Source organism: Theropithecus gelada, chromosome 18 (genome assembly GCF_003255815.1).
Source record: "Theropithecus gelada isolate Dixy chromosome 18, Tgel_1.0, whole genome shotgun sequence".
Taxonomy (NCBI): Eukaryota; Metazoa; Chordata; class Mammalia; order Primates; family Cercopithecidae; genus Theropithecus; species Theropithecus gelada.
Genome location: NC_037686.1, coordinates 61636749 through 61658057, shown reverse-complemented (window position 1 = coordinate 61658057; position 21309 = coordinate 61636749). Strand labels below are relative to the sequence as shown.

The following is a 21309-nucleotide window of genomic DNA, read 5'->3' as shown; positions in this document are numbered from 1 at the left end:
CGCATGAGCCTAGGAGGTTGAGGCTGCAGTGAACCATGATCATACCACTGCACTCCAGCCTGGATGACAGAGTAAAACTGTCTCAAAAAGAGAGAGAGAGAGAGAGGAAAGGAGGGAGAATGCTGTGTTTCTTAACTTTGCATGTGTGGTAATGTGTGTGGTGTGTGAGGTGTGCATGTGGAGTGGAAGTGGTTGAGACCATCTGCAATAAGCTTGTTAACTGGTTTGTATCACTCATATCTTTATCCTCGAGACTGGAGATATCTAAGTTTTTATAAGAGAACATCAGAAGAATGATGATCAGCTGAGAAAACACATCCACAAAATTCCAAAGAATATCTGGTGAGATTATTTTAAAGAAAACATTTCTCATACACAAAAAGTGTAAGAATTGACATAGTAAATATGCAGGCACTCACTAATCATTTAAGAAATAAAAATTGAAAAATAATGCCATGAAATTATCTGCATTCCCCATTCTTATTTTTTTATTTTATTTTTATTAAGCACTACATAACACATTGCATGTTATATAATACACTGTATAACCTTCTAGCAGGGGTAGATGGCCATAACTGAGTTGTTTTTTCATCAGTCAGGAAAATGCTTCCTTAATCAATGTTCTCCAAACCCTTTGACACATAGTAATGATCAACTCCAGAGATGCACTTATCTCTTTCCATCAGATTCCAGTGATACCCAAAATGAGCAACCCTTTTTTCCTTGCCCCTATTAGTGAACCTCTGGATGTACGCAGTAGCCGCTCCTGGAATAAACAAGCACACGCCCATGGCAGCGAGTCCAGGGAGAATCTCGAACCACATCTCTGCCCCGTTACCTAGGCCAAAACCCTGCTTCTGGGTCCTTGAAAGGTGACCGGGCTTCGGCTCCCTTCCCAGTCGCATTCCCCATTCTTATTCCATTTCCCTTCTTCTATGCTTTTCTCTGCCACACATTGCCAGTCAAAACCACTATTCTGAGTTATTTGGAGTTTATCATCCTATGCATGTTGCTATACTTTTACTTCATAAATAATTTACACGTTAGAGTTCCATTGCAGAAAACAGAATCTGCTTTAGCTAGGTTGAAAAAGGGATGTCTTACTACATATTAAATAGCTTGAAAAATAGGAAGGGCCAAAGCACTCGGCTTAGGCTATGCTTCCAGAAATATCTCCAGAACATTATTACCTACAAAGCATTTGGGTAACGTGCTATCATTGCTGCCAGAGTTGCTAACAGAGGAGGTTGCTATCCATAATGCTGATGAAAGAATTGAAAACTACTCCTTTGGGAAAACAGCTGTATGAAGCTGTCAAATTAGGAAATTTCTGTCACCATGCTGACTACAAAACTATCAGACAGTAAAATGGATGCCTAGCACTCAGCCCGTTTGCTCATGCTCTAGATTTTATATTCAGGTCAATCTCATCAGGATGCATACAATGAGAAAACACTCCATTGTATCTGGAACTCTAGTTCAGGCAGTCAGACAAGGGGTTAATGTTCAAATTATATGAGGGAATTCTACAGCTTAATAGCAACATACGTACGCGCGCACACACGCACACACACACCAGTTTAATAACAGACAAAGTACTTAAATAGATGTTTCTCCAAAGAAGACATATAAATGGCCATCAAGTATATGAAAAGGTGCTCAACATCACTAATTATCAGGGAAAGGAAAATAAAAATCACAATGAGATATTTTCTCACATTTGTTAGGCTATTATCAAAAGCAGAAAAGATAACAAGCATTTGTGAGCATATAGAGATACTGGAACCCTTCTAACAGTGTTGGTGGAAATTTAAAATGGTGAAATGACTAGGGAAAACAGAATAGAGGTTTCTCAAAAAATTAAAAATAGAGCTACTATACGATTCAGCAATCCCATTGCTGGGTATATAACTAAAAGCATTAAGATGAAGATCTCAAAGAGACATCTGAACTCCCATGTTCACTGCAACATTATTCACAATGGCCAAAACCCAACAACCTAATGTCCATTGACAGATGAACGGAAAGAAATGTGATATATACATATAATGGTGTATCACCATAATCAGCTTTGAAAAGAAGAAAGTCCTGCCATATGTGACAACTCAGATGAATCTGGAGTACATTATGCTAAGTGAAATAAACCAGTCATAGACGGTGAAATACGGCATGATTCCACGTACATAAAGTGTCTATAATAGTCAAACTCATAGAAATAGAGAAGAGAATGGCAGTTGCTAGGGGCTAGATGGAGACAGGAAGATAGAAAATTGTTGCTTAATGGGTATAAAATTTAAGTTAGGCAAGATGAATAAGTTTTAGAAACCTGTACAACACCATGCCTATGGCTAACAATACTATATTATGCACTTTAAAAGTTTGTTTCCAGGATATAATCCTGCAGAACATTATGTCAAGTAAAATAAGCCAGGCACAGAAAGACAAATACTCTGTGTTCTCTCTCATATGTGGGAGAGAAAAAAATAAAAAGATCTCATAGAAGTAGAGAATAGAATACTGTTTACGACAGGATGGGAAGGGGAGCAGAGAAAGAGAAGAGGAAAAGAATGGTTAATAGATACAGAATTACAACTAGATAGAAGGAATGAGTGCTAGTGTTCTGCAACACTGTAGGATGACTATAGCTAATAACTTCCTGTATATCTTCAAACAGCTAGAAGAGAGAATTTTGAATATTCCCAACACCAAGAAATGACAAATGGTTGAGATGACGGATGTTCTCATTATGCTGAATTGCTCATTACACATTGTATCCATGTATCAAAATATCACTCAGTACCCCATAAATGTGTATGGTTATGATGTGTCAATTAAAACATAAATAAATAAATATAGATCTTATGTCACATGTTCTCACCATAAAAAGTGTTTACATAAGGTGATAGATGTGTTTATTACCTTGATCATGGTAATGATTTTTATGGGAATATCTATATGTTCAAGATTATAAAATTGTATACACTAAATATGTACAGTTTTATATATCACTTATATTTTAATAAAACTGTCAATTTTTTTAAAAAAGATGATAACCCAGTAAGGGTATAGAATCTGTGTGGACGAAAAGAAAGAAAAATTACTAATTTAGGGATAAAATGTAAACACTGAGGTATAAGACTCAAAATAATTTTAGAAGTAAATTTTTTGCCTGTAGAGGTAAAAGTTAGAAAATTGTGTTTTTCTTGAAATGAAAGATATTGGGCTGTTCCTACCTCTGAAGCCATAATTTCACTGTTCAGGAATTCTATAACTAGGGACTTTGTCATTTTTTGTGCAATCTCAGTATGGTTTGGATTATGAAAAAAGCATATCACATTGGGTAGCAAACTGTTTAAGATTTATTTCTGAGAAAAAGTTAATAAATCTTCTGGCAGCCCTTTGAAATGTATTATGATTGAAAAGGATTCCCAGCTGAAAACACTGGAACTATTTTCTTTAGTAATCTACAAATGTTTTATCACCCTGTCATGTGATGGATAGCATTCAGAAATAGTTAAAGTAAAAGTAACTCTAAGTGCCCAGAAATTATGCAGAGTTTCACTCTTTTGAAAGAAGCTCTTAATGTGGCAGTAATATATTGAAAGACTGGTTTCTAAGCTTAAATCTAGAGTCTGTTTCTAAAGGATTAGGACAAGATGTTGTGCATTGCATATGTTTTTAAAATTTGCTATAAATTAGTAATAACAATAAAGATCTACTTTGTCTGTCTGTGGTTGGATGAATCACATGACCATGTAAATAGTATGACTGAATATATGAGATAAATACAGGAGAATTGTCTTGGCATCTTAAAGAAGCCCAACAAATGGTACCTCCCCATCCCCACCTGAGTTCTGAATGTAATAAAAATGAGATTAGAAATGAGGCCATTGGACAACATGAATGAGCGTGAAGGACGTTATGTTAATGAAATAAGCCAGGAACAGAAAGATAAATACCATATGTTCTCACTTATATGTGAAAGCTTAAAAGGTTTATCTCATAGATGTAGAAAGGAAAATCATGGTTACTAAAGTCTGAAAAAGGGCGGGAGACATGAAGGGAAGTAGGATAATAGGTACAAAAATACAATTAGATAGAAGAAATAAGTTATTGTGTTTGACAGCACAGTAGGGTGATTATAGTTAATGAGAATTTCTAGTATATTTCAAAATAGCTAGAAGAGAGAATTTTTAATATCCTCAGCACAAGAAGTACCAAATATTCAAGGTGATAGATATGCTCATTACTCTAATCTGATCACTATACATTATATATGTATCAAAATATCACTATGTATCTCATAAATATGTACAATTATATCTTCATTAAAAAATTAATTTTTAAATGAAATGAGGGCATTGAAGGACAAAATATTTTGTTTTCACAGACCGAGTTGTAGGAGGTACTATACAGTGTGGGAGGCAGGAGAGAATAAGGTTCCTAGTTGACTTGCGGAATTAGTCCTAGTCACAGAAGACACTACAACCCCACATGCTTGCCCTAAGTGAGCCAGGCCCCCTACATGTGTAACATGGGCAGCTGAAACAGGGCCATATGTTCCCTGTGGTCAGGCTGGCCCCCAGTGAGGAAAACAGAAATATGTGAGCTGAACCAAGCACACCCAACTTCTTCTCAAATAACAACAAGTCCATCACTTCCACTGCCTCCTCTCCTACCTCTGTGGGGAGTGACTGGGAAGGTAACAAGAGTCTCTCCTACTGACTCCAGAAGTGAAGAACAGGTCTCCCCTGATGGTGCTCAGCTTTTCATTCTCCTGGCTCTCTGGGTTAATGCCATGGTTCCATCAGGACTGTGGCTATTTTCCTAGGGGAAGGAAACTCGATAACAGACAGGATGTCCAACTTCAGTCTTGACTGGATTGCATGCTAACTACTACCCCTTTGGATAGACTTCAGAGAGCATTCTCTGGTTATAACTGCTGCATAACTAAGTACTCAAAACATAGTGATGTACAATAACTTTTCAATGCTCACAGAATGAAGCAGCGTGAATGTCTTACACATGCTCCACCATCTCTGGAGTCTTGGCTGGCGCAATTTAACAGTTGGGGGTAACCACACAGCTGGGGAATCATTGAGAGGCATCTTTACGCACGTGGCTGGTGATTGGTCCTACGTAGTTGAATCTGTGGTACCAGACCTCAACTGATGCTGTCAACCCGAGCACCTACAGGTCACTACTCCAGGTGGTTGGACTTCTTATGTAGTAACTCATGGCTCCAAAACAAATGTGCCAAGAGAACCAGGAGGATGCAGTACTGCTTTTTCTACCTAGCCCTGGAAGTTAGGAACTTCACTTTCTCTGTATGATATTGTTTATAAGCTAGTCACTGAAAGGGCCCAGATTCATGATAAAAGACATAATCCCCCAACTCTTATAAAAGGAGCATCAAAAAATTTTCAGAAAATGTTAAAACCTCCACAGTTCAATAGTTGTTAGTATTGATTTTGTCCCATATGGATCTGAAAATAGTCAGAACAACAATAAATTAGTTCCAAGACACGTCTGCCACCAAAGCCAAAAATTATTTCTCTATCTCATTTCCTATCCAAACTGTGTCCACTTAAGAATTTCAACAGAGCGTATCAGAAGATCCTCAGTGAAACTGAATTACAACAATAAGATATTAAAATAATAAATTGCCTAAAGATGTTCTGCTAGTAAAATTCCAACAATTATAGAAAACGTCCCATATGTTTGATATAGTCTTATTAACAGTATTTTCAGAAAGAAATTAAATGCAAATCCTAAAAGTGTTCAAGTCCAAAGACTTCAAAATCCAAAAGAATTTAAATCCAAAATAAAACTGTCTTGACCTTGTAGGACAAAAAAATTAATTTATCCCCAGTTTCTTTTTCTGCTCACACTCAACTGAAAAACAGAAACAATGACGACAACAACAACAACAAAGTAATAATAATAACTGGACAAATTTGAAGTTCTTTCTTCTTAATAATCAGACAGATTTGAAGTTCTTTCATCAGCTGCAAGCTAGGCATTCACTCATTGAAATGACTAAAGTGTCTTCAGACCATAAACTTTGTGTTAATTTACTCCCAAGCCTTCCCTCAACCTCTCCAAACATTTCAGGAGTTCAGGTATCTGAAAGGACAAGACTCCATAGAGCATTCTCCTGCGAGGCTTTGGTTTAAAGGCAACTGATTGGTCCATTTAGAGAAAGAGACTGGAGTGGAGGCAAGCATTGAGCATTTGAGAGATCCCAGTGCTAACTCCTCAGGGTCTTTATTCACACACTAATGTGCTTTGTGAATGGAACCATGCAATGAATCTAAGCTTCAGAGAGCTCAAGACAGAGATGTAAGAGAGTTTTTTGTTGGTTGGTTGGCTGGTTGGTTGGTTGGTTTTTGAGACGGAGTATCACTCTGTCTCACCCAGTCTGTAGTGCAGTGGCATGATCTCAGCTCACTGCAGGCTCTGCCACCTGGGTTCCAGTGATTCTCCTGTCTCATTCTCTCGAGTAGCTGGGACTACAGGCGTGTGCCACCACACCAGGCTTTTTTTTTTTTTTTTTAAGTAAAGATGGTATTTCACCACATTGGCCAGGCTGCTCTCGAACTTCTGACCTCAGGTGATTCACCCATCTCAGCCTCTCAAAGTGCTGGGATTACAGGTGTGAGCCAGTGTGCCCGGTTCAAGATTTTTAATGTACCTCTGACCCATAGGTCAGGATGTCTAACCCATTATGCCAGTTGAAAGTCGTAAGTTAAAAAATTGGCCCTAAGGGTCAGAATTTAAACAGAACATTATAAATTCCATTACCATTATCTTGGCCAAAAGTTAAAGCCAGATATTCAGGCATCCCCAGAAATATAGCTAGAGCTGTTACAAACCAGCCATAAATTACCTTAACTACAGTGTCTCTTTTAAAGAGTTCAAAGATGATCACTGTACTGTCTCTATACCCAGCACATTTAGAAAACAAAGCAATATGCAGCCCCTAAAGAAGTTAGTGAAGCAAAATTTCATTCTTATTACACAGTGGTTAGTAATGGCAAAAATCATAGCAGAAACTCAATGGCACTGAGGGAGAAAGGATTAATGGAGATAATTATTTCTTTCAGCCCTACCAGACACCGACCCAATCTATGCCAGTGGCCCATGACCACTTAAATTTACACTAAGGATAAATTAACCATCAAGAAGTTATGTCTGCCATTATGTTTGCCTTATATACAAGCATTAATCACTTCTGTCAAAGACTGGCATGTAACATTTAATAGTCAGTTGTGGTTTGAATTGTGTTTCCCCAAAATATATGTTGACATCCTAACCCATGGTACCCGTCAATGTGACTTTATTTGGAAATGGGTTCTGGAAGTAATTAAGATGTAATTTAGTTGAGGTCACACTGGAGTAGGGTGGGCCTTTTATCAAGTACGACTGGTGCTCTTATAGGAAGAGGAAAAGAGACGCAAAGACAGATAATCAAGGAGACCATCATGAGGCAGAGGCAGAGACCACAGTGATGCTTCTATGAGCCAAGAAAAGCTAAGGACTGCCAGCCATCACCAGAAGCTAAAAGAGAAGCCTGAAACACATGTTGCCTCAGAGCCTCCAGGAGGAATCATCCCTGGAGACATCTTGATATCAGATTTCCAGCCTCTAGAACTGTGAGGCAACAAATAATCTGTTGTTTTAAGCCACCGGTTTGTAGTCACTTGTTCCAGCAGCCCTAGAAAGCTAACACACAGTCAGCCGCCATTTTTTAATGTTTGACCACGCACAGGTTTGAACCCTCACCTCTCCCTGTTCTCCTTCTACTCTGCACCTGGGAAAGTTTATAATAACGCTGAGGTGCTCCCTCCTTTGGTGCCAGTGGGAATTTCAAACTACCTATGGGAACCCCCACTCCTTCCTTATCACTAACCTAGTAAAAACCCCAGGCTCAACTGCTTTCTCTGTTCTCTCAAACCATTTTTGGACCCACTAAGGAGCCACCCTGTTGTCGCAAGAAAGCCTTGTTATCTGAGCAATAAACCTTTCTATATCGTCTTGGGGTGTGTGTGTGTGTGTGTGTGTGTGTGTGTGTGTGAACAGTCTTCACATCTGGACAAAATCTGGGGTAAGGGACCTTTTCCTTTCTTTAGGATAACCAAATATGGAAGGCATTTGCCTTATTGCAAAGTTGAAAATATTTCAACATTGGCAATCCTATTCCTGAGTCTTATTTGTAGTACAACTCTATCCCCTTCGGTACATTCACAGTTTCTTCATTTCTGTCCCCTTTAGAGCCCCATGCTTCAGCTACCCCAGAATTGCACTGAGAGTGGGCTCTGTTTAGCGACAGAGGCATCCAGTTTTCTTGTGAGGAGGAAATGTAATCCGTCGCTCAATCATGCCTGTCTGGGAAAGGTGCGTGCCATTGGTGCAGCCCATGCATATTTGCTAACACTGGCTTGACCCTCTGACTTGCCTGTATTTGCCCTGCCCCAAACAATCTGGACACCATTGGATGGAAGCCATTTGTAAGTACACACTTGCCCTGACAGCAACTGCAAAACATCTGCGAGTGAAGCTGCCATAAGCTCCAGTCACTGGCCAAAGTTAACACTATTTGCGCTGTGAGTCACAGAGCCATATGCCATATGGACTTGTCCAACGCATGCATGACACAAGCTGCCACCATCCACAAGAGCACCTACTAGACTGGCCCTTACAGAGCTGCTCCAACTTGCCACAGAATATTTACTCTTTGATTTTATTTCTCAACATTCCCAAAAGGAGCACCAGGCATTGAAGTCTGAGAGGAAGATTCAAGAAATAGCTATCGGGAGAACCAGCTCCCGAAGTTTAACGTGCGTTCTTTTCTATTTCCTAAGTGTCCCGGCTGGGTTGAGAAATAAAAGGAAAGAGGACAAGAGAGAGAAATGTAAAGCTGGGTGTCCGGGGGAGACATCACATGTTGGCAGGATCGGTGATGTTCCCCAGCCATAAAACCAGCAAGTTTTTATTAGCAATTATAAAAGGGGAGGGAGTGCACGACTAGGGTGTGGGTCACAGAGATCACGTACTTCACAAAGTAGTAAAATATCACAAAGCAAATGGAGGCAGGGTGAGATCACAGGCCCACCGGATGAGGAGAAATTAAAATTGCTAATGAAGTTTCCGCACGCATTGTCATTGATAACATCTTATCAGGAAACAGGGTTTGAGAGCAGGTAACCTGTCTGACCACAATTTATTAGGTGGGAGTTTTCCCATCCTAGTAAGCCTGGGAGCACTATAGGAGACCCTGGCTTATTTCATGCCTTCGGCTTCGACCGTAAAAGACAGGACGCCTTAAAAAGGGGCTGTCTATAGGCCTACCCTCAGGGCGCGTTCTCTTTCTCAGGGATGTTCCTTGCTGAGAAAAAGAATTCAGCCATATTTCTCCTATTTGCTTATGAAAGAGGAGAACTATAGCTCTGTTCCCTGCGGCTCACCAGAGGCCAGTTCAGTAACCTCTCTTGTTCCCTAACATCGCTGTTACCTTGTTCTTTTTTAAAGATGCCCAGATTTCATATTGTTCAAACACACATGCTCTACAAACAATCTGTGCAGTCGACACAATCACAGGGTCCTGAGGCGACATTCATCCTCCTCAGCTTAGAAAGAAGATGACGGGATTAAGAGACTAAAGTAAAGACAGGCATAGGAAATCACAAGGATATTCATTGGGGAAGTGATAAGTGTCCATGAAATCTTCACAATTTATGTTCAGAGATTACAGTAAAGACAGGTATAAGAAATTATAAAAGTATTAATTTTGGGAACTAATAAATGTCCATGAAATCTTCACAATTTATGTTCTTCTACCGCGGCTTCGGCCGGTCCCTCCGTTCGGGGTCCCTGACTTCCCGCAACAAGTAACATTTTCTTCCCTTCTCCATGCTGAGCAAACTGATAAATAAGGTACTTCTAAAGCAAATAGAAGTCAGTGTCACTTTAGTAATTTATATATATTTAATACTTCATAAGTACATATACATACATATTCATAGTATACATATTTAAATATTACTTTATTATTGAAACAGGCTAAAATGGGGCTTAGGTTAGTGTGAGGGATGAAAGGGCTTGAGGCAGTTGTAGACAGATGTACCCACCCCGTCCTAGGCAGCACTGGGTTACTCATGCAGATCTACTCCACTACCTCCAATTCCAGCAATGGCCAAGGTCCTCACCTCCTCACTGCTGCACTGGTGGATTTTCCTCACATTAAAAGCAAGTGTTTGCCAACACCCTATTCTATCATATGTCAATCTCACATCAGTGTTAGAGATCACATGAATGATCTGATCATGGTAGAGGAGTAACAGCCCTGCAAAACCAAAGCAAAACCTTCTGTGACTTGCAAATGTTTCATATAGAAACTATAATGGGGATTTTAGGTTTCATAATCATTTTTATCTTACAACTTGAGGAAACAAAGATTTTATAACCTCTTCAAAAATCAGATTGACGTTGGAGAAAAATTTTCCTAGATCTTTAAAATGACAGCAAACATTTTTATCAATACAGGATATTTTATCAATACAGGATAAATTCTAGAGAATCATATAACAAGTGGTTCTTAACTGGGGTTGATTATCCCCTAAGGGACATTGGGCAATATTTGGAGACATTTTTGGCTGTCTCAACGGGGGAGGTGCTGCTGGAATCTAGTGGGTAAAAGCCAAGATGCTGCTAAACATCCTAAACTGTACAGGACGCTTCTCCATAACAAAGAATTATCTGACTCAGAATGTCAATAGTACTGAGGTTGAGAAATCCTTCCTTAAGATATACCACAGGACTGTGTTTCAGTATCTATTTAAGTATTTATTTTTAGAATATCACTTAATTCAACATATGTCATACTAGTAATGACATCATAATCCAATTATCTTGGGACACAACTTGCTTTTTCAGAAGGCAGCACAAAACAAGGAAGCTCTACAGTTGTTCCAGGCTGTGTAGCAGCAAACCTACTACCTGGGTCATCTCATATTTCCAGATGTGTCTTAATAGAGACAGATGCCAGGAGGAGCTTCTGGTAAGCCCCAGCAAGAGGCTGTGGCTAGATCTCTAGGTTTGGAAGAAGGCATGTCATCTGCAAAAAATAACTACATACACCATGTGTAAAACGGTCCCTGATTTACTACTGGGTCAGAGTGGAACCAGAGATACGAAGTCATCAAGTGACTTCATGGACAAAAATACTATATTGTGTACTCTCAGAAACACCAAGTTATAGGTGGACTCAGCCATAATCTATAGTACAACGGACTAATCACACCCAGTATCAAACATGAGCAGGTTCAGAGGTCACAAGTAAGTTGCATAAACTGTTGACCTAGACTCTCATGTCACCTGCCAGTAGTGAACAGGTATCTGTCCTAAGCTCACACCTATGGCATCACGACAGCAGGGAGTGGGGTGAGTAAAAGCAAAGGAGAAGAATTAAAAGCTCAGGCTTTGTTCATGAAACAGTGAGCCTGCTAGAAATTTGGGTGCATATCAAAAACGAATGGTAGCTGGCCAAATGGCACAGTGGCTCATGCCTGTTAATCTCAGCACTTTAGGAGGCCAAGTTGGGCAGATCACTTGAGACCAGGAGTTTGAGACCAGCCTGGCCAACACAGCGAAAACCCGTCTCTACTAAAAATACAAAAACTTAGCTGGGCATGGTGGCACATGCCTGTAATCCCAGCTATTTGGGAGGCTGAGGCACAAGAATCGCTTGATCCTGGGAGATGGAGGTTGCAGTGATCTGAAATTGCACCACTGCACTACTCCAGCTTGAGTGACAACAAGACCTGGTCTCAAAAAAAAAAAAAAAAAAAAAAAAAAAAAAAAAAAAAAGAATGGCTGCTTATCTACAGTCCAATGGCCAGAGGTTCAGGCGATGTGCCTGGCCATCCACTTTGTGTGAAAACAGACATGGCTGAGATAAGGGTGTATCATGGGGAGTGCTGACTGTCCAGTCAGAGGCCTAGGAGGAGCAGGCCTGGTAGACTGGATTCAGAGAGGTCTGGGGAGAGGCATGCAGATGAAATGCATGGGAGGCATGGGAGTGGGAACAAAGTGTGGAGCTCCTTCTAAATCAGGTTACTGCCCACAGAAGCAGCTACTGCCAAAGAGACACTCATCAAGCAAGCAGACAAGATAAATTAACAAATAAATTTTAGTCAGACTCCATTCTCAGTCATCCCGGTGCTTATGCAATGGGCTCAGTTGAAGCAGCCATCATGGCAGAGATGTATGGGTCCAAAGGCAAGAGATTCCTTAGGCCAAGGGTGAATTAGCTACAGCGGCTGCTGAAGCTCTGTCATGCCACCATCAGGGACTAATGCTGAAAGCATCTCTCAGAAGGTCTATATTGGACATTATTTGGAAATGATTATATCAGATCCCTTCCATTCTTCCAAGTAATATGTAAACTTGGATGGGATAGACCCGTATTCCAGGTAAGAGTCTGCCTTTCCTGTCTGTAATATCTCAGCGAGCCCTCTTGTCCAAGAATGCAAAGAATGTCTACTCTGCTCACATAGGATCCTACATATGATCACTTCATTCCCAGAGACCCACTTTAAAGAAATAGAGGTGAAGTAGTGGGCATAAGACCAAGGAATACCCCGGTCCTACCACCTCCCACAGAGTGCAAGAGCCATGGCCTGTGATAAAGCAGGCTTTGTAGATGCAGGGAATCACGAGCGATTCAATGTGACACCCTGCAACGGGATGGGGTACTATCCTTTATTATGCAATACACACATTAAATGAATGGTCATTATATGGTCCTCAAAATGTAAAATACTGTGTCCAGGTAGAGAATGGGGGAGGTAGCCATTCACTACCATCCACATTCAAGGGATTTGTACTTCCAGTGTGCACAAATACAATCTCTGTGGGTTCAGCATTCCTGATTCCCAGAAGACATCACTTCCACCAGGAGGAACAGCGTGGATGGCACTAAACTTAAAGTTATTACTGCTCGGTGTATGTTCTGTGTGCTAGTGAAGTAACTAGCTAAGAAAGAAGTTGCTATATCGGCAGGAGCAATTGACTCTAATCATGAAGAAATAGGGCTGCTGCTACCTCATTGAGACAGAGCAGAAGATATTTTGCACTCTGGTGATCCACCAGGATGTCTTTGGTTACTAGCATTGCTGGATTTAATTCTACTGCCAATCACAGCCATTAATAAGGGCAAAATAAACAGGGAGTCGGATCCTGCAGCAATGTGAGTTTGAGAAAACCCTCCCTTCTCACACACACACACACGCCCCACACCACTGCCACCACCACCACCACCACCACCACCACCACCACAAGTGCCAGTCAGTGGGGAGGAGACTCTAAACACTGGTGGAGAAGGGAAATCTTGGGTATGAGAGAGTGTTGGGACCAAGCCTGCAGTGGGAGCTATCATTGGTCCCACTAGCCTTCCTCATAGTTTTCTCAGAAAAAAAATGTAATCCTGGAGAAGCCCTGTGTGCACCGAAGGAACTTAATGTGAGAAGCAAGTGTACATGAGCGCCCCTAGGGACTGTCGAGAATGCTTTGTTTTCAGGTGCCCAGACATGTTCCCCCCATGCCCATACCCTGCTGGTAAAACTCAAAGAGAACACCTTCTCAAGAAGAATTGCCCTCAGACAAACAGGAACCACTTCGCCTTTAAGACTACTCCTCCCAACCCTTGAGGACAGAGTATAGCTAATAACTGAATTGGGGGTACAAACTTCGACCCTTTTGGCTCAAGACGCGACCAACTCTTGTGCGGTTGAGGTGTGTGCCACTGGATACCGGCATCCCTCGCCACACATGTCTGTCGAGCACCTGAAGTGAGACATGTTGTTCGCACACTAGATTTCAAAGATTTAGTATAAAAAGAAACATAAGATGTTGATATGGTTTGGCTGTGTCCCCAACCAAATCTCAACTTGTATCTCCCAGAATTCCCACGTGTTGTGGGAGGGACCCAGGGGGAGGTAATTGAATCATGGGGGCTGGTCTTTCCCATGCTATTCTCGTGATAGGGAATAAGTCTCATGAGATCTGATGGGTTTATCAGGGGTTTCCGCGTTTGCTTCTTCCTCATTCCTCTTGCTGACTCCAGATGAAAGGGCCTTTCGCCTCTCGCCATGGCTCTGAGGCCTCCCTAGCCGTGTGGAACTGTAAGTCCAATTCGTTCTCTTTTTCTTTCCAGTCTCGGGTATGTCTTTATCAGCAGTGTGAAAATGGACTAATACAGATATCTTATCAAATGTTTAATATTGATACATGCTGAAATGTCAATACTTTGGATGCACTCGTTCAAACAAAGTGTTTAAACCATCTGTTTCTTTTTACGTGTTTAAATGTGGCTACCAGAAAATTTAAAATTACCTGTATGGCATGCAATATATTTCCACTGGACAGCGATGCTCTAGAGTTGTCCTGTGGGGTCAAGCTGAAGCCAGTCTCCAGCTAAGACACATTCTTGCCGAGCTGGATTCCCTGTCCTGTACTGATCCCCCCCATGCTCTTCTCCTGAGGATGCTCCCTCACTAAATCCCTCGAACAAGAGTCCCACCTCAGCCTCTGCTAGAAATCAACTCTAAAATACTTGATGTTTGCATATGTTTGGTCTTCAATGCCCTATAAATAACTGGATCTGATGTAAATCTTCAAAATAAAAACATGTAAAGAAAACATAGCACAAACATAACACTATTACACTAAAAGATTATATGAGAACCATATACTTATCTCATGATATTAGAACACAATGATATAAAGATGTGCACGGTGCAAGGCAACAACATTAATAATGGTTTTGATCAGAATGCTACTAAAAAACACAATTTAAATAATAAGGCTCTTATGTTAGCTCACAGTCAGCATTAATTCACCATCAAGTTGGAGAAAGATGTTTGTGTTTCACAGATGCCATTCCTGGACTCTATATTTAAGATTATCATCACTGCTTTTGACGAGCAAACAACATTCACACTTCTTTTAAAATCTGGTTAGGATTCAAATGTTAATGACTTTAAGGCATTCTGAAAGTGACATCCACTGGATAGTTTTATACTCTCCATTAGTGTGTATCCTAAAACAACCTTTAGAATTGTTATTCCCTATATTTATTTCAAAAACTTAAAAAAAAAAAAATCCTGAAAATTCCTCTCCACCTAAATAACTTAATCCATTATACAGTGACAAAATGTTGTTTTGGTATAAAGGATATGATATTTGGCGTATGATAATTGTTAGCAAAAGTGCATCCTGTGAACGAAGAGTTGACCTCTCAAGAAAAAGCAATTCACAAAGAAAGCTGCCGACAAGCCTGCCTGCATAACCTTATACTACCACATGATGTCCCTCTAATGCCAGGTTCTAAGGATGGAATTAACCCCAATACAGGCTTTGTAGATAAAAATATTCAGTTAGAACAACAGAGCACACAGATCTTACAACATAAGGTGTTTTTAATTGGTTAGTTTATACCGGACCTCACATATCACATATCAAAAAATGCATCTCTGGTTAAAGAGTCCTGGACATGGGCAAAGCATTATGATAAGGACGCCTGGTAAGAAGTGCGAGCAGTTCAGCAGAGTCACGGGTGTGTGAGCACTTGGGTTTTCATTGCCAGATTTGCCTTCAGGCCAAACAGGATATACAAAGAAAAACCTATGACTGAAAATGCTAGCGAGATATTTTAGAACATGCAAGTCATAGAGAAATTTACAAAGCTTACAGTGAGTCAGAGATCACCTGCAAAGAAGCAAGGATCAGAATATCAGACATAGCAACAAAAATGGATGCAACAAAAGGAGTAGGATATTTTTAAATATTTAAGGAAAAAAATGTTGGATATAAAATTATATACCCAAGCAAATGTCCTTTTAAAATGCTGCTATAGGCCTGGCGCGCTGCCTCACGCCTGTAATCCCAGCACTTTGGGAGGCCGAGGCAGGCAGATCGCCAGAGGTCGGGAGATTGAGACCATCCTGGCCAACATAGTGAAACCCCATCTCTGCTAAAAAAAAAAAAAAAAAAAAAAAAATCCAAAAATTAGCCAGGAGCGGTGGCACATGCCTGTAGTCTCAGCTACTCAGGAGGTTGAGGCAGGAGAATCGCTTGAACCCGGGAGGCAGAGGTTGCAGTGAGCCTAGATTGCACCACTGCACTCCAGCCTGGGTGACAGAGAGAGACTCCGTCTCTAAATAAATAAATAATAAAATGTTGCTATAATAAAAAGATATTTCAGCAATATATAGTTTCAGAAATTCTTCTCCCTAAACAAGTCCTATATAAACTTTCATGAAGGAAATAGTAAAATGAGTTGCTGCAAGAGATATGGTAACGTGGATCAAATGAAACCCTAAAGTATTTTGTGGTCTGAAAATTCAATTGCTAAATAATTTTTTTAAAAAAAAATCCATAAAAACTCAGTTCTCAATTCCTAGAAAATATGAGCAGGTAGATAAAAGAGAATTTAAAAGAACTATTCATACCTTTCACACCCTTTGTCTTCATCCTGCCAAGTTCTGGAAAATCAGATTTAGAGAACAGTAACAAAAATTATCAAGTATTTCTAGCCTGAGAAAAAATAAAAATGTCAACTTTTATAAAAAATATGAAAAAAATAAACAAGGATACTCATTTCCAGAATGCTGAATTAGCAGGCATTGCTTCAAATCTAAAGCAGACTTAAAATTGTGATATTTGAGTCACTGCACATAAAATCTTTGGTATTTGTGGTTTAAATATACATGATGCATAAAATTTCTCCCTAAGCAAGATGATGACTATAATCCCTTGTTGTTGTCATACTGTGTCATTCAAAACATTCTGCAATGCTGATGGCAAAATACAGTCTGGATTTTATAATAATTTATGTTTGTACCCTGCTGTTCTGGCTAATCGCTACACCCCTAATGCTGCAGCCTCTGGTAATAAAAAAAACCTACAGACAGGCACTTCTTAACTATTTGTCTTTTCAGAGCTAGGTGTCTGCTGTCACCTGTGCCCCTTAATGAGCCCTAGAACCCACTTCCCTGAGGGAAGCTGACTATTCTCTTCTGTTCTTCCCAGAGGACAGGTTTACAGTTGCTTCCATAGCAACCACTGCTAACTGCTTTCTGACTTTTTAAGCTTCTTAGTAGCGTGGGTTTCTTTGCAAAGATATTATTCTAGAAGCTTTCAGCTCTTGAAATCCTGTCTTAAAGAGCTTGGCTTTGTCCATGATCAATCTTCATTCTAAATAAAGCAGAGACTGTGTTGTTTCCCCATTTGCAAGTGTACCTGCTAGCTCTCCTGGAAACACGTAGAAACGCAGCCAACATGGGAATCCAGGCAGTTGTTCAGACCTTACTCTGGTGCTGAACTACATAGTTCCAGCAGATGTCACCATTTTTATGAGTAAAGGAACCTAAAGGTCTTTCCAGGTTGATAAAAAATAATCTTAGCTTTCACGAGGCATCACAAAGTGGAAAGGGTAAACATGCAATAAAGTGTAAAAAATTTTTAATCCTTGAAGCTATAAAGGAATTTGGAAGTCCTCTTAGGTAAATTCTCAATTTAAGCAAGCTACTGTGAGTTTATTTCCTAAATCTAAAGTTAATTATCTATAGAGATTAGCAACTCTTAACACTCGAGGTTGATATGAGGGTTTATTGCAACAAAACACTATGAAGTCTATATTTTCAGTGCTCTTTTCAAAGAAATCTCTAAAGTTGTCTAACTTCTTAGAGCATGCTTAAGTTAAAAAGCTATAGATAGATAGATAGACAGACAGACAGACAGATAGTTGTCTAACTTGTGACTCTAAGGTTACCTTTCCTCTCCTTTGCTGAGTATTAAAATATCTTCTCATCCCTTTTTGCTCCTTCCTCAACCACAAGGTAATTTTCAAAGGGATATTTGTAATTTTGACAGATTAAGGAACCAAGATGTGATGACATTTCTCCTCTGTTCTTTAATGTTTTAATTGGCTCTTAGTAAACAACACTAGTTTTTAATTCTGAATCAGCAGTCTTATTTTCCAGGACAAAGACAGTGTGTGTGAAAGGCATGAGTTCTTAGTACTATTCTTTCAGACCCACCTCATTAAATCCCCTTCCCTGCTTGGGGCTGATGCGGTTGGCTTTGGCTCCATTTCTGAGCTGTTTTATTCAGAAAGACTTGTGAAATGACAGAAAGATCATTAACTGAGTCTACTTTTTCTCTGAGTCTCTCTAGCCTTAGCATAACCTTTTCCACCAACCCTTATATCTTTCTTTTTCATATAGTTCTCCTTCTACATTGGATGTCTTTATTTTGTCCCTAAGCTAAATCAATCTATGGGAAGTCCCCAGCCCAAGAATCTGGAAGGGAGCTCCACCCTTGTCCAATAGATGTTTAGCCATGATGGTCCCTGGTCTATAAAACTTGTAACTGGCATAGCAAGGATGACTCAAAATCATAGGTTTTTTGTTTTTGTTTTGTTTTGTTTTGTTTATACATAGATCTGGGAACTAGGGTATCCTAAAAATTTGAAGAGAAAACTGGAAAACCTTAACTCTAAATAGATGAATTCATGTTGTCTGCAGGCAGGTGAGGGTTACAAAAGAAAGATCACTATGAGACATTCATATAGAAGCCTTCAAGAAGGCCAGGCACGGTGGTTTATGCCTGTAATCCTAGCACTTTGGGAGGCTGAGGCAGGCAGATTGTCTGAGGTGAGGAGTTCAAGACCAGCCAAGCCAACATGGTGAAACCCCGTCTCTACTAAAAATATAAACAATTAGCCGAGCGTGATGGTGGGACTACACGTCTGTAGTTTCAGCTACTCCAGAGGCTGAGGCAGAGAATTGCTTGAACCCGGGAGGCAGAGGTTTCAGTGAGCTGAGATCACACCACTGCACTTCAGCCCGGGCGACAGAGCGAGACTCCATCTCAAAAAAAAAAAAAAAAAAGCCTTCAAGAAATGCCAAATGCACATTTCAAGGAATAAGACTTCAAGCTATGATTATTATTAACCAAACAGTTTATAGTATCCACCATAGAAATACTAGAAATAATTTAAAATACACAGGGTGATCGAAGAAAAGCCCTGTGCTTCCATAAAAACTGGCCCACAGGAAAAAGATTGAAGTTTCCCTCTTGAAGCAGTATATTTTATTGAAATTAGCTTCTCCACTTTCTGAACTTTAATGTTTGAGTAACTCAAAACATCAACATGAATAAAGTTCCTCAGAGTGCTCTTAGAGTACTAAAGCCAAAGGACTGAGAAAGTACTTTTATGTGAGAAAAATAGCAAGTATTTAGTAGATACTACAATTTAAATCTCAACAACTGTAAACTATTCTCCTTTGATATGTGTTCAGTTTTATAAAAATAAATAAAAAGATTTATTTCCTCCAAAAAGAGCTTTGCTTGCATTAATTCATACAATTTTCAGTACTTTTACTGCAGTAGAAATGGTGTTCAGAGATTTCAAAATCTCAAGACTATTGTCTGTCTGAAGAGTTTTGATCCAAATAAATTCGACAACTGGATACACTTGAATTAGCATTATTGTTTAGGAGATCATATAACAGATATTATATTATATATATATATACAAAATTATTTATATTATATATGCATACATACATATACAAAATTGTTTATCCTTCTGGCCACTAAAATGACCTTGAGGCAATGGAACCTCAGATGGGACCAACCCAATATGCAAATGTAGAGTCCAGATTATAGTTCCTCAAAATCAATTTTCCATGAAAAGGAGCCAGGGTATTTTGGAAGGATCACTGATTCCAAGTCTGGGGAAGGAAAGTATAAGAGAGTGTGCACGTTTTCATATAAGCCAAAGTTTCATTGAAGGGTTAATGGAATCAGATCAGAAGGATACAGAAACTAGATTATAGGGGTTTGTGATCATATCAGCATCAAAAATAGAAAAATACTTATGGTTAACTCGAATACATTAAATCTATGCAGTGGCTCACCCCTGTAATCACAGCACTTTGGGAGGCTGAGGCAGGCAGATTATGAGGTCAGGAGTTCAAGACCAGCCTGGCCAATATGGTGAAACCCTGTCTCTACTAAAAATACAAAAATTAGCCAGGTTGGTGGCATATGTCTGTAGTCCCAGCTACTTGGGAGACTGAGGCAGAAGAATCGCTTGATCCCTGGAGGCAGAAGTTGCAGTGAGCCAAGATCGTGCCATTGCACTCTAGCCTGGCAGCAGAGTGAGACTCCATCTCGGAGGGGAAAAAAAAAGGTCTTAAATCCATAATGACCTACCCAAATAAATATTAATTTAAATCTGCCAAAGAAGATCAAGATATCAGAATATTTCTGCTGGAATCTTATTACTCAGTCCTTTTGATAATGTTGATACCTTTCTTATATTGATAAAGGATGCAGAATACAATTCAGTATTAAATACATCATGTAGAAGACATTTTCTGACTCAAGGGATTGACTTCTTAAGTGTGACATTCAGTCAGATGAAGATATGTGAGACATCCATAACCAATCTACTATTATTTTTTAAATCAGTAGCATTTGCTTACTTTAAGAATATGAATGAGAGTGAGATTACATTAATGTTTAACATTTTTAAAATTCAAGGAAAAGATGATAACAGATCATAAGTGTTCTGATCGATTCCTTATCTTGAGTAAGCTGCAGACATCTATGAGCAGACGGAAGTATTACATGAGTGGGTCACTCTGTTGAAATTATGAAAAAATGGCATAATAACTACAAATAAGGTTCAAAATATTTCTCAGAGTCCTGGAAAAGTATCTAAGTGATCCTCTTGGACTAAGTCTATAAAAAAATGAATAACCTAATTAAATGTAATATTAATTGACTTTCATAATTGGGTTAGTACCTTTGAACCCTAGGGAGACTTAGAAGTAAATATAGATTTTTTTAAGAAAAAGAAAACACAGCACTAAAGTTTTTGTATTTTTATATTTTTAATGGATAAGAGAATCTGACCTGTTGTAATGATGATCTGAAATCTAATCTGAAGTATGTAATAATGGAATTCATTTAGATGAAACCTCACATTTTATATTTAGTATTAAAACAACTAAGAGAAACTTAAGTTTACTGTATTTATAAATACAAATTCTACTCACATGAACAGTGCGTAAGGATTCCCATTGTTCTACAACCACACAAAATGAAAGTCAATGGTACGTCAGTGAGGTCTTATTTTGAATTTAGTACATTTTAATGAAGTAGAGCATCGTTGAATATTATTTGATGTTTACATTTTCTCTTCTATAAAATGTCTGTCTATATGTTTTGCCCACT

At 39.3% G+C, this 21309-nt stretch overlaps 1 protein-coding gene and 1 pseudogene across 3 annotated transcripts in view; both read right to left on the bottom strand.

Annotated features, from left to right (window-relative positions):
• Nucleotides 1–21309, bottom strand: part of CCDC102B (coiled-coil domain containing 102B) — a 342881-nt gene that overhangs the window by 306613 nt on the left and 14959 nt on the right. Inside the window, exon 3 of one of the 2 annotated variants that reach the window (XM_025365512.1) lies at nt 16512–16544. The exons of the other annotated variant lie outside the window; for it this stretch is intronic. The gene's annotated coding sequence lies outside the window, so the exon portion shown is untranslated. The remainder of the gene's footprint in view (nt 1–16511; nt 16545–21309) is intronic. 2 annotated transcript variants of the gene reach the window in all.
• On the bottom strand, nt 484–904 carry LOC112611569 (annotated as a pseudogene). Its single transcript, XR_003116689.1, has one exon. The product of XR_003116689.1 is annotated as an NADH dehydrogenase [ubiquinone] 1 alpha subcomplex subunit 1 pseudogene (transcript).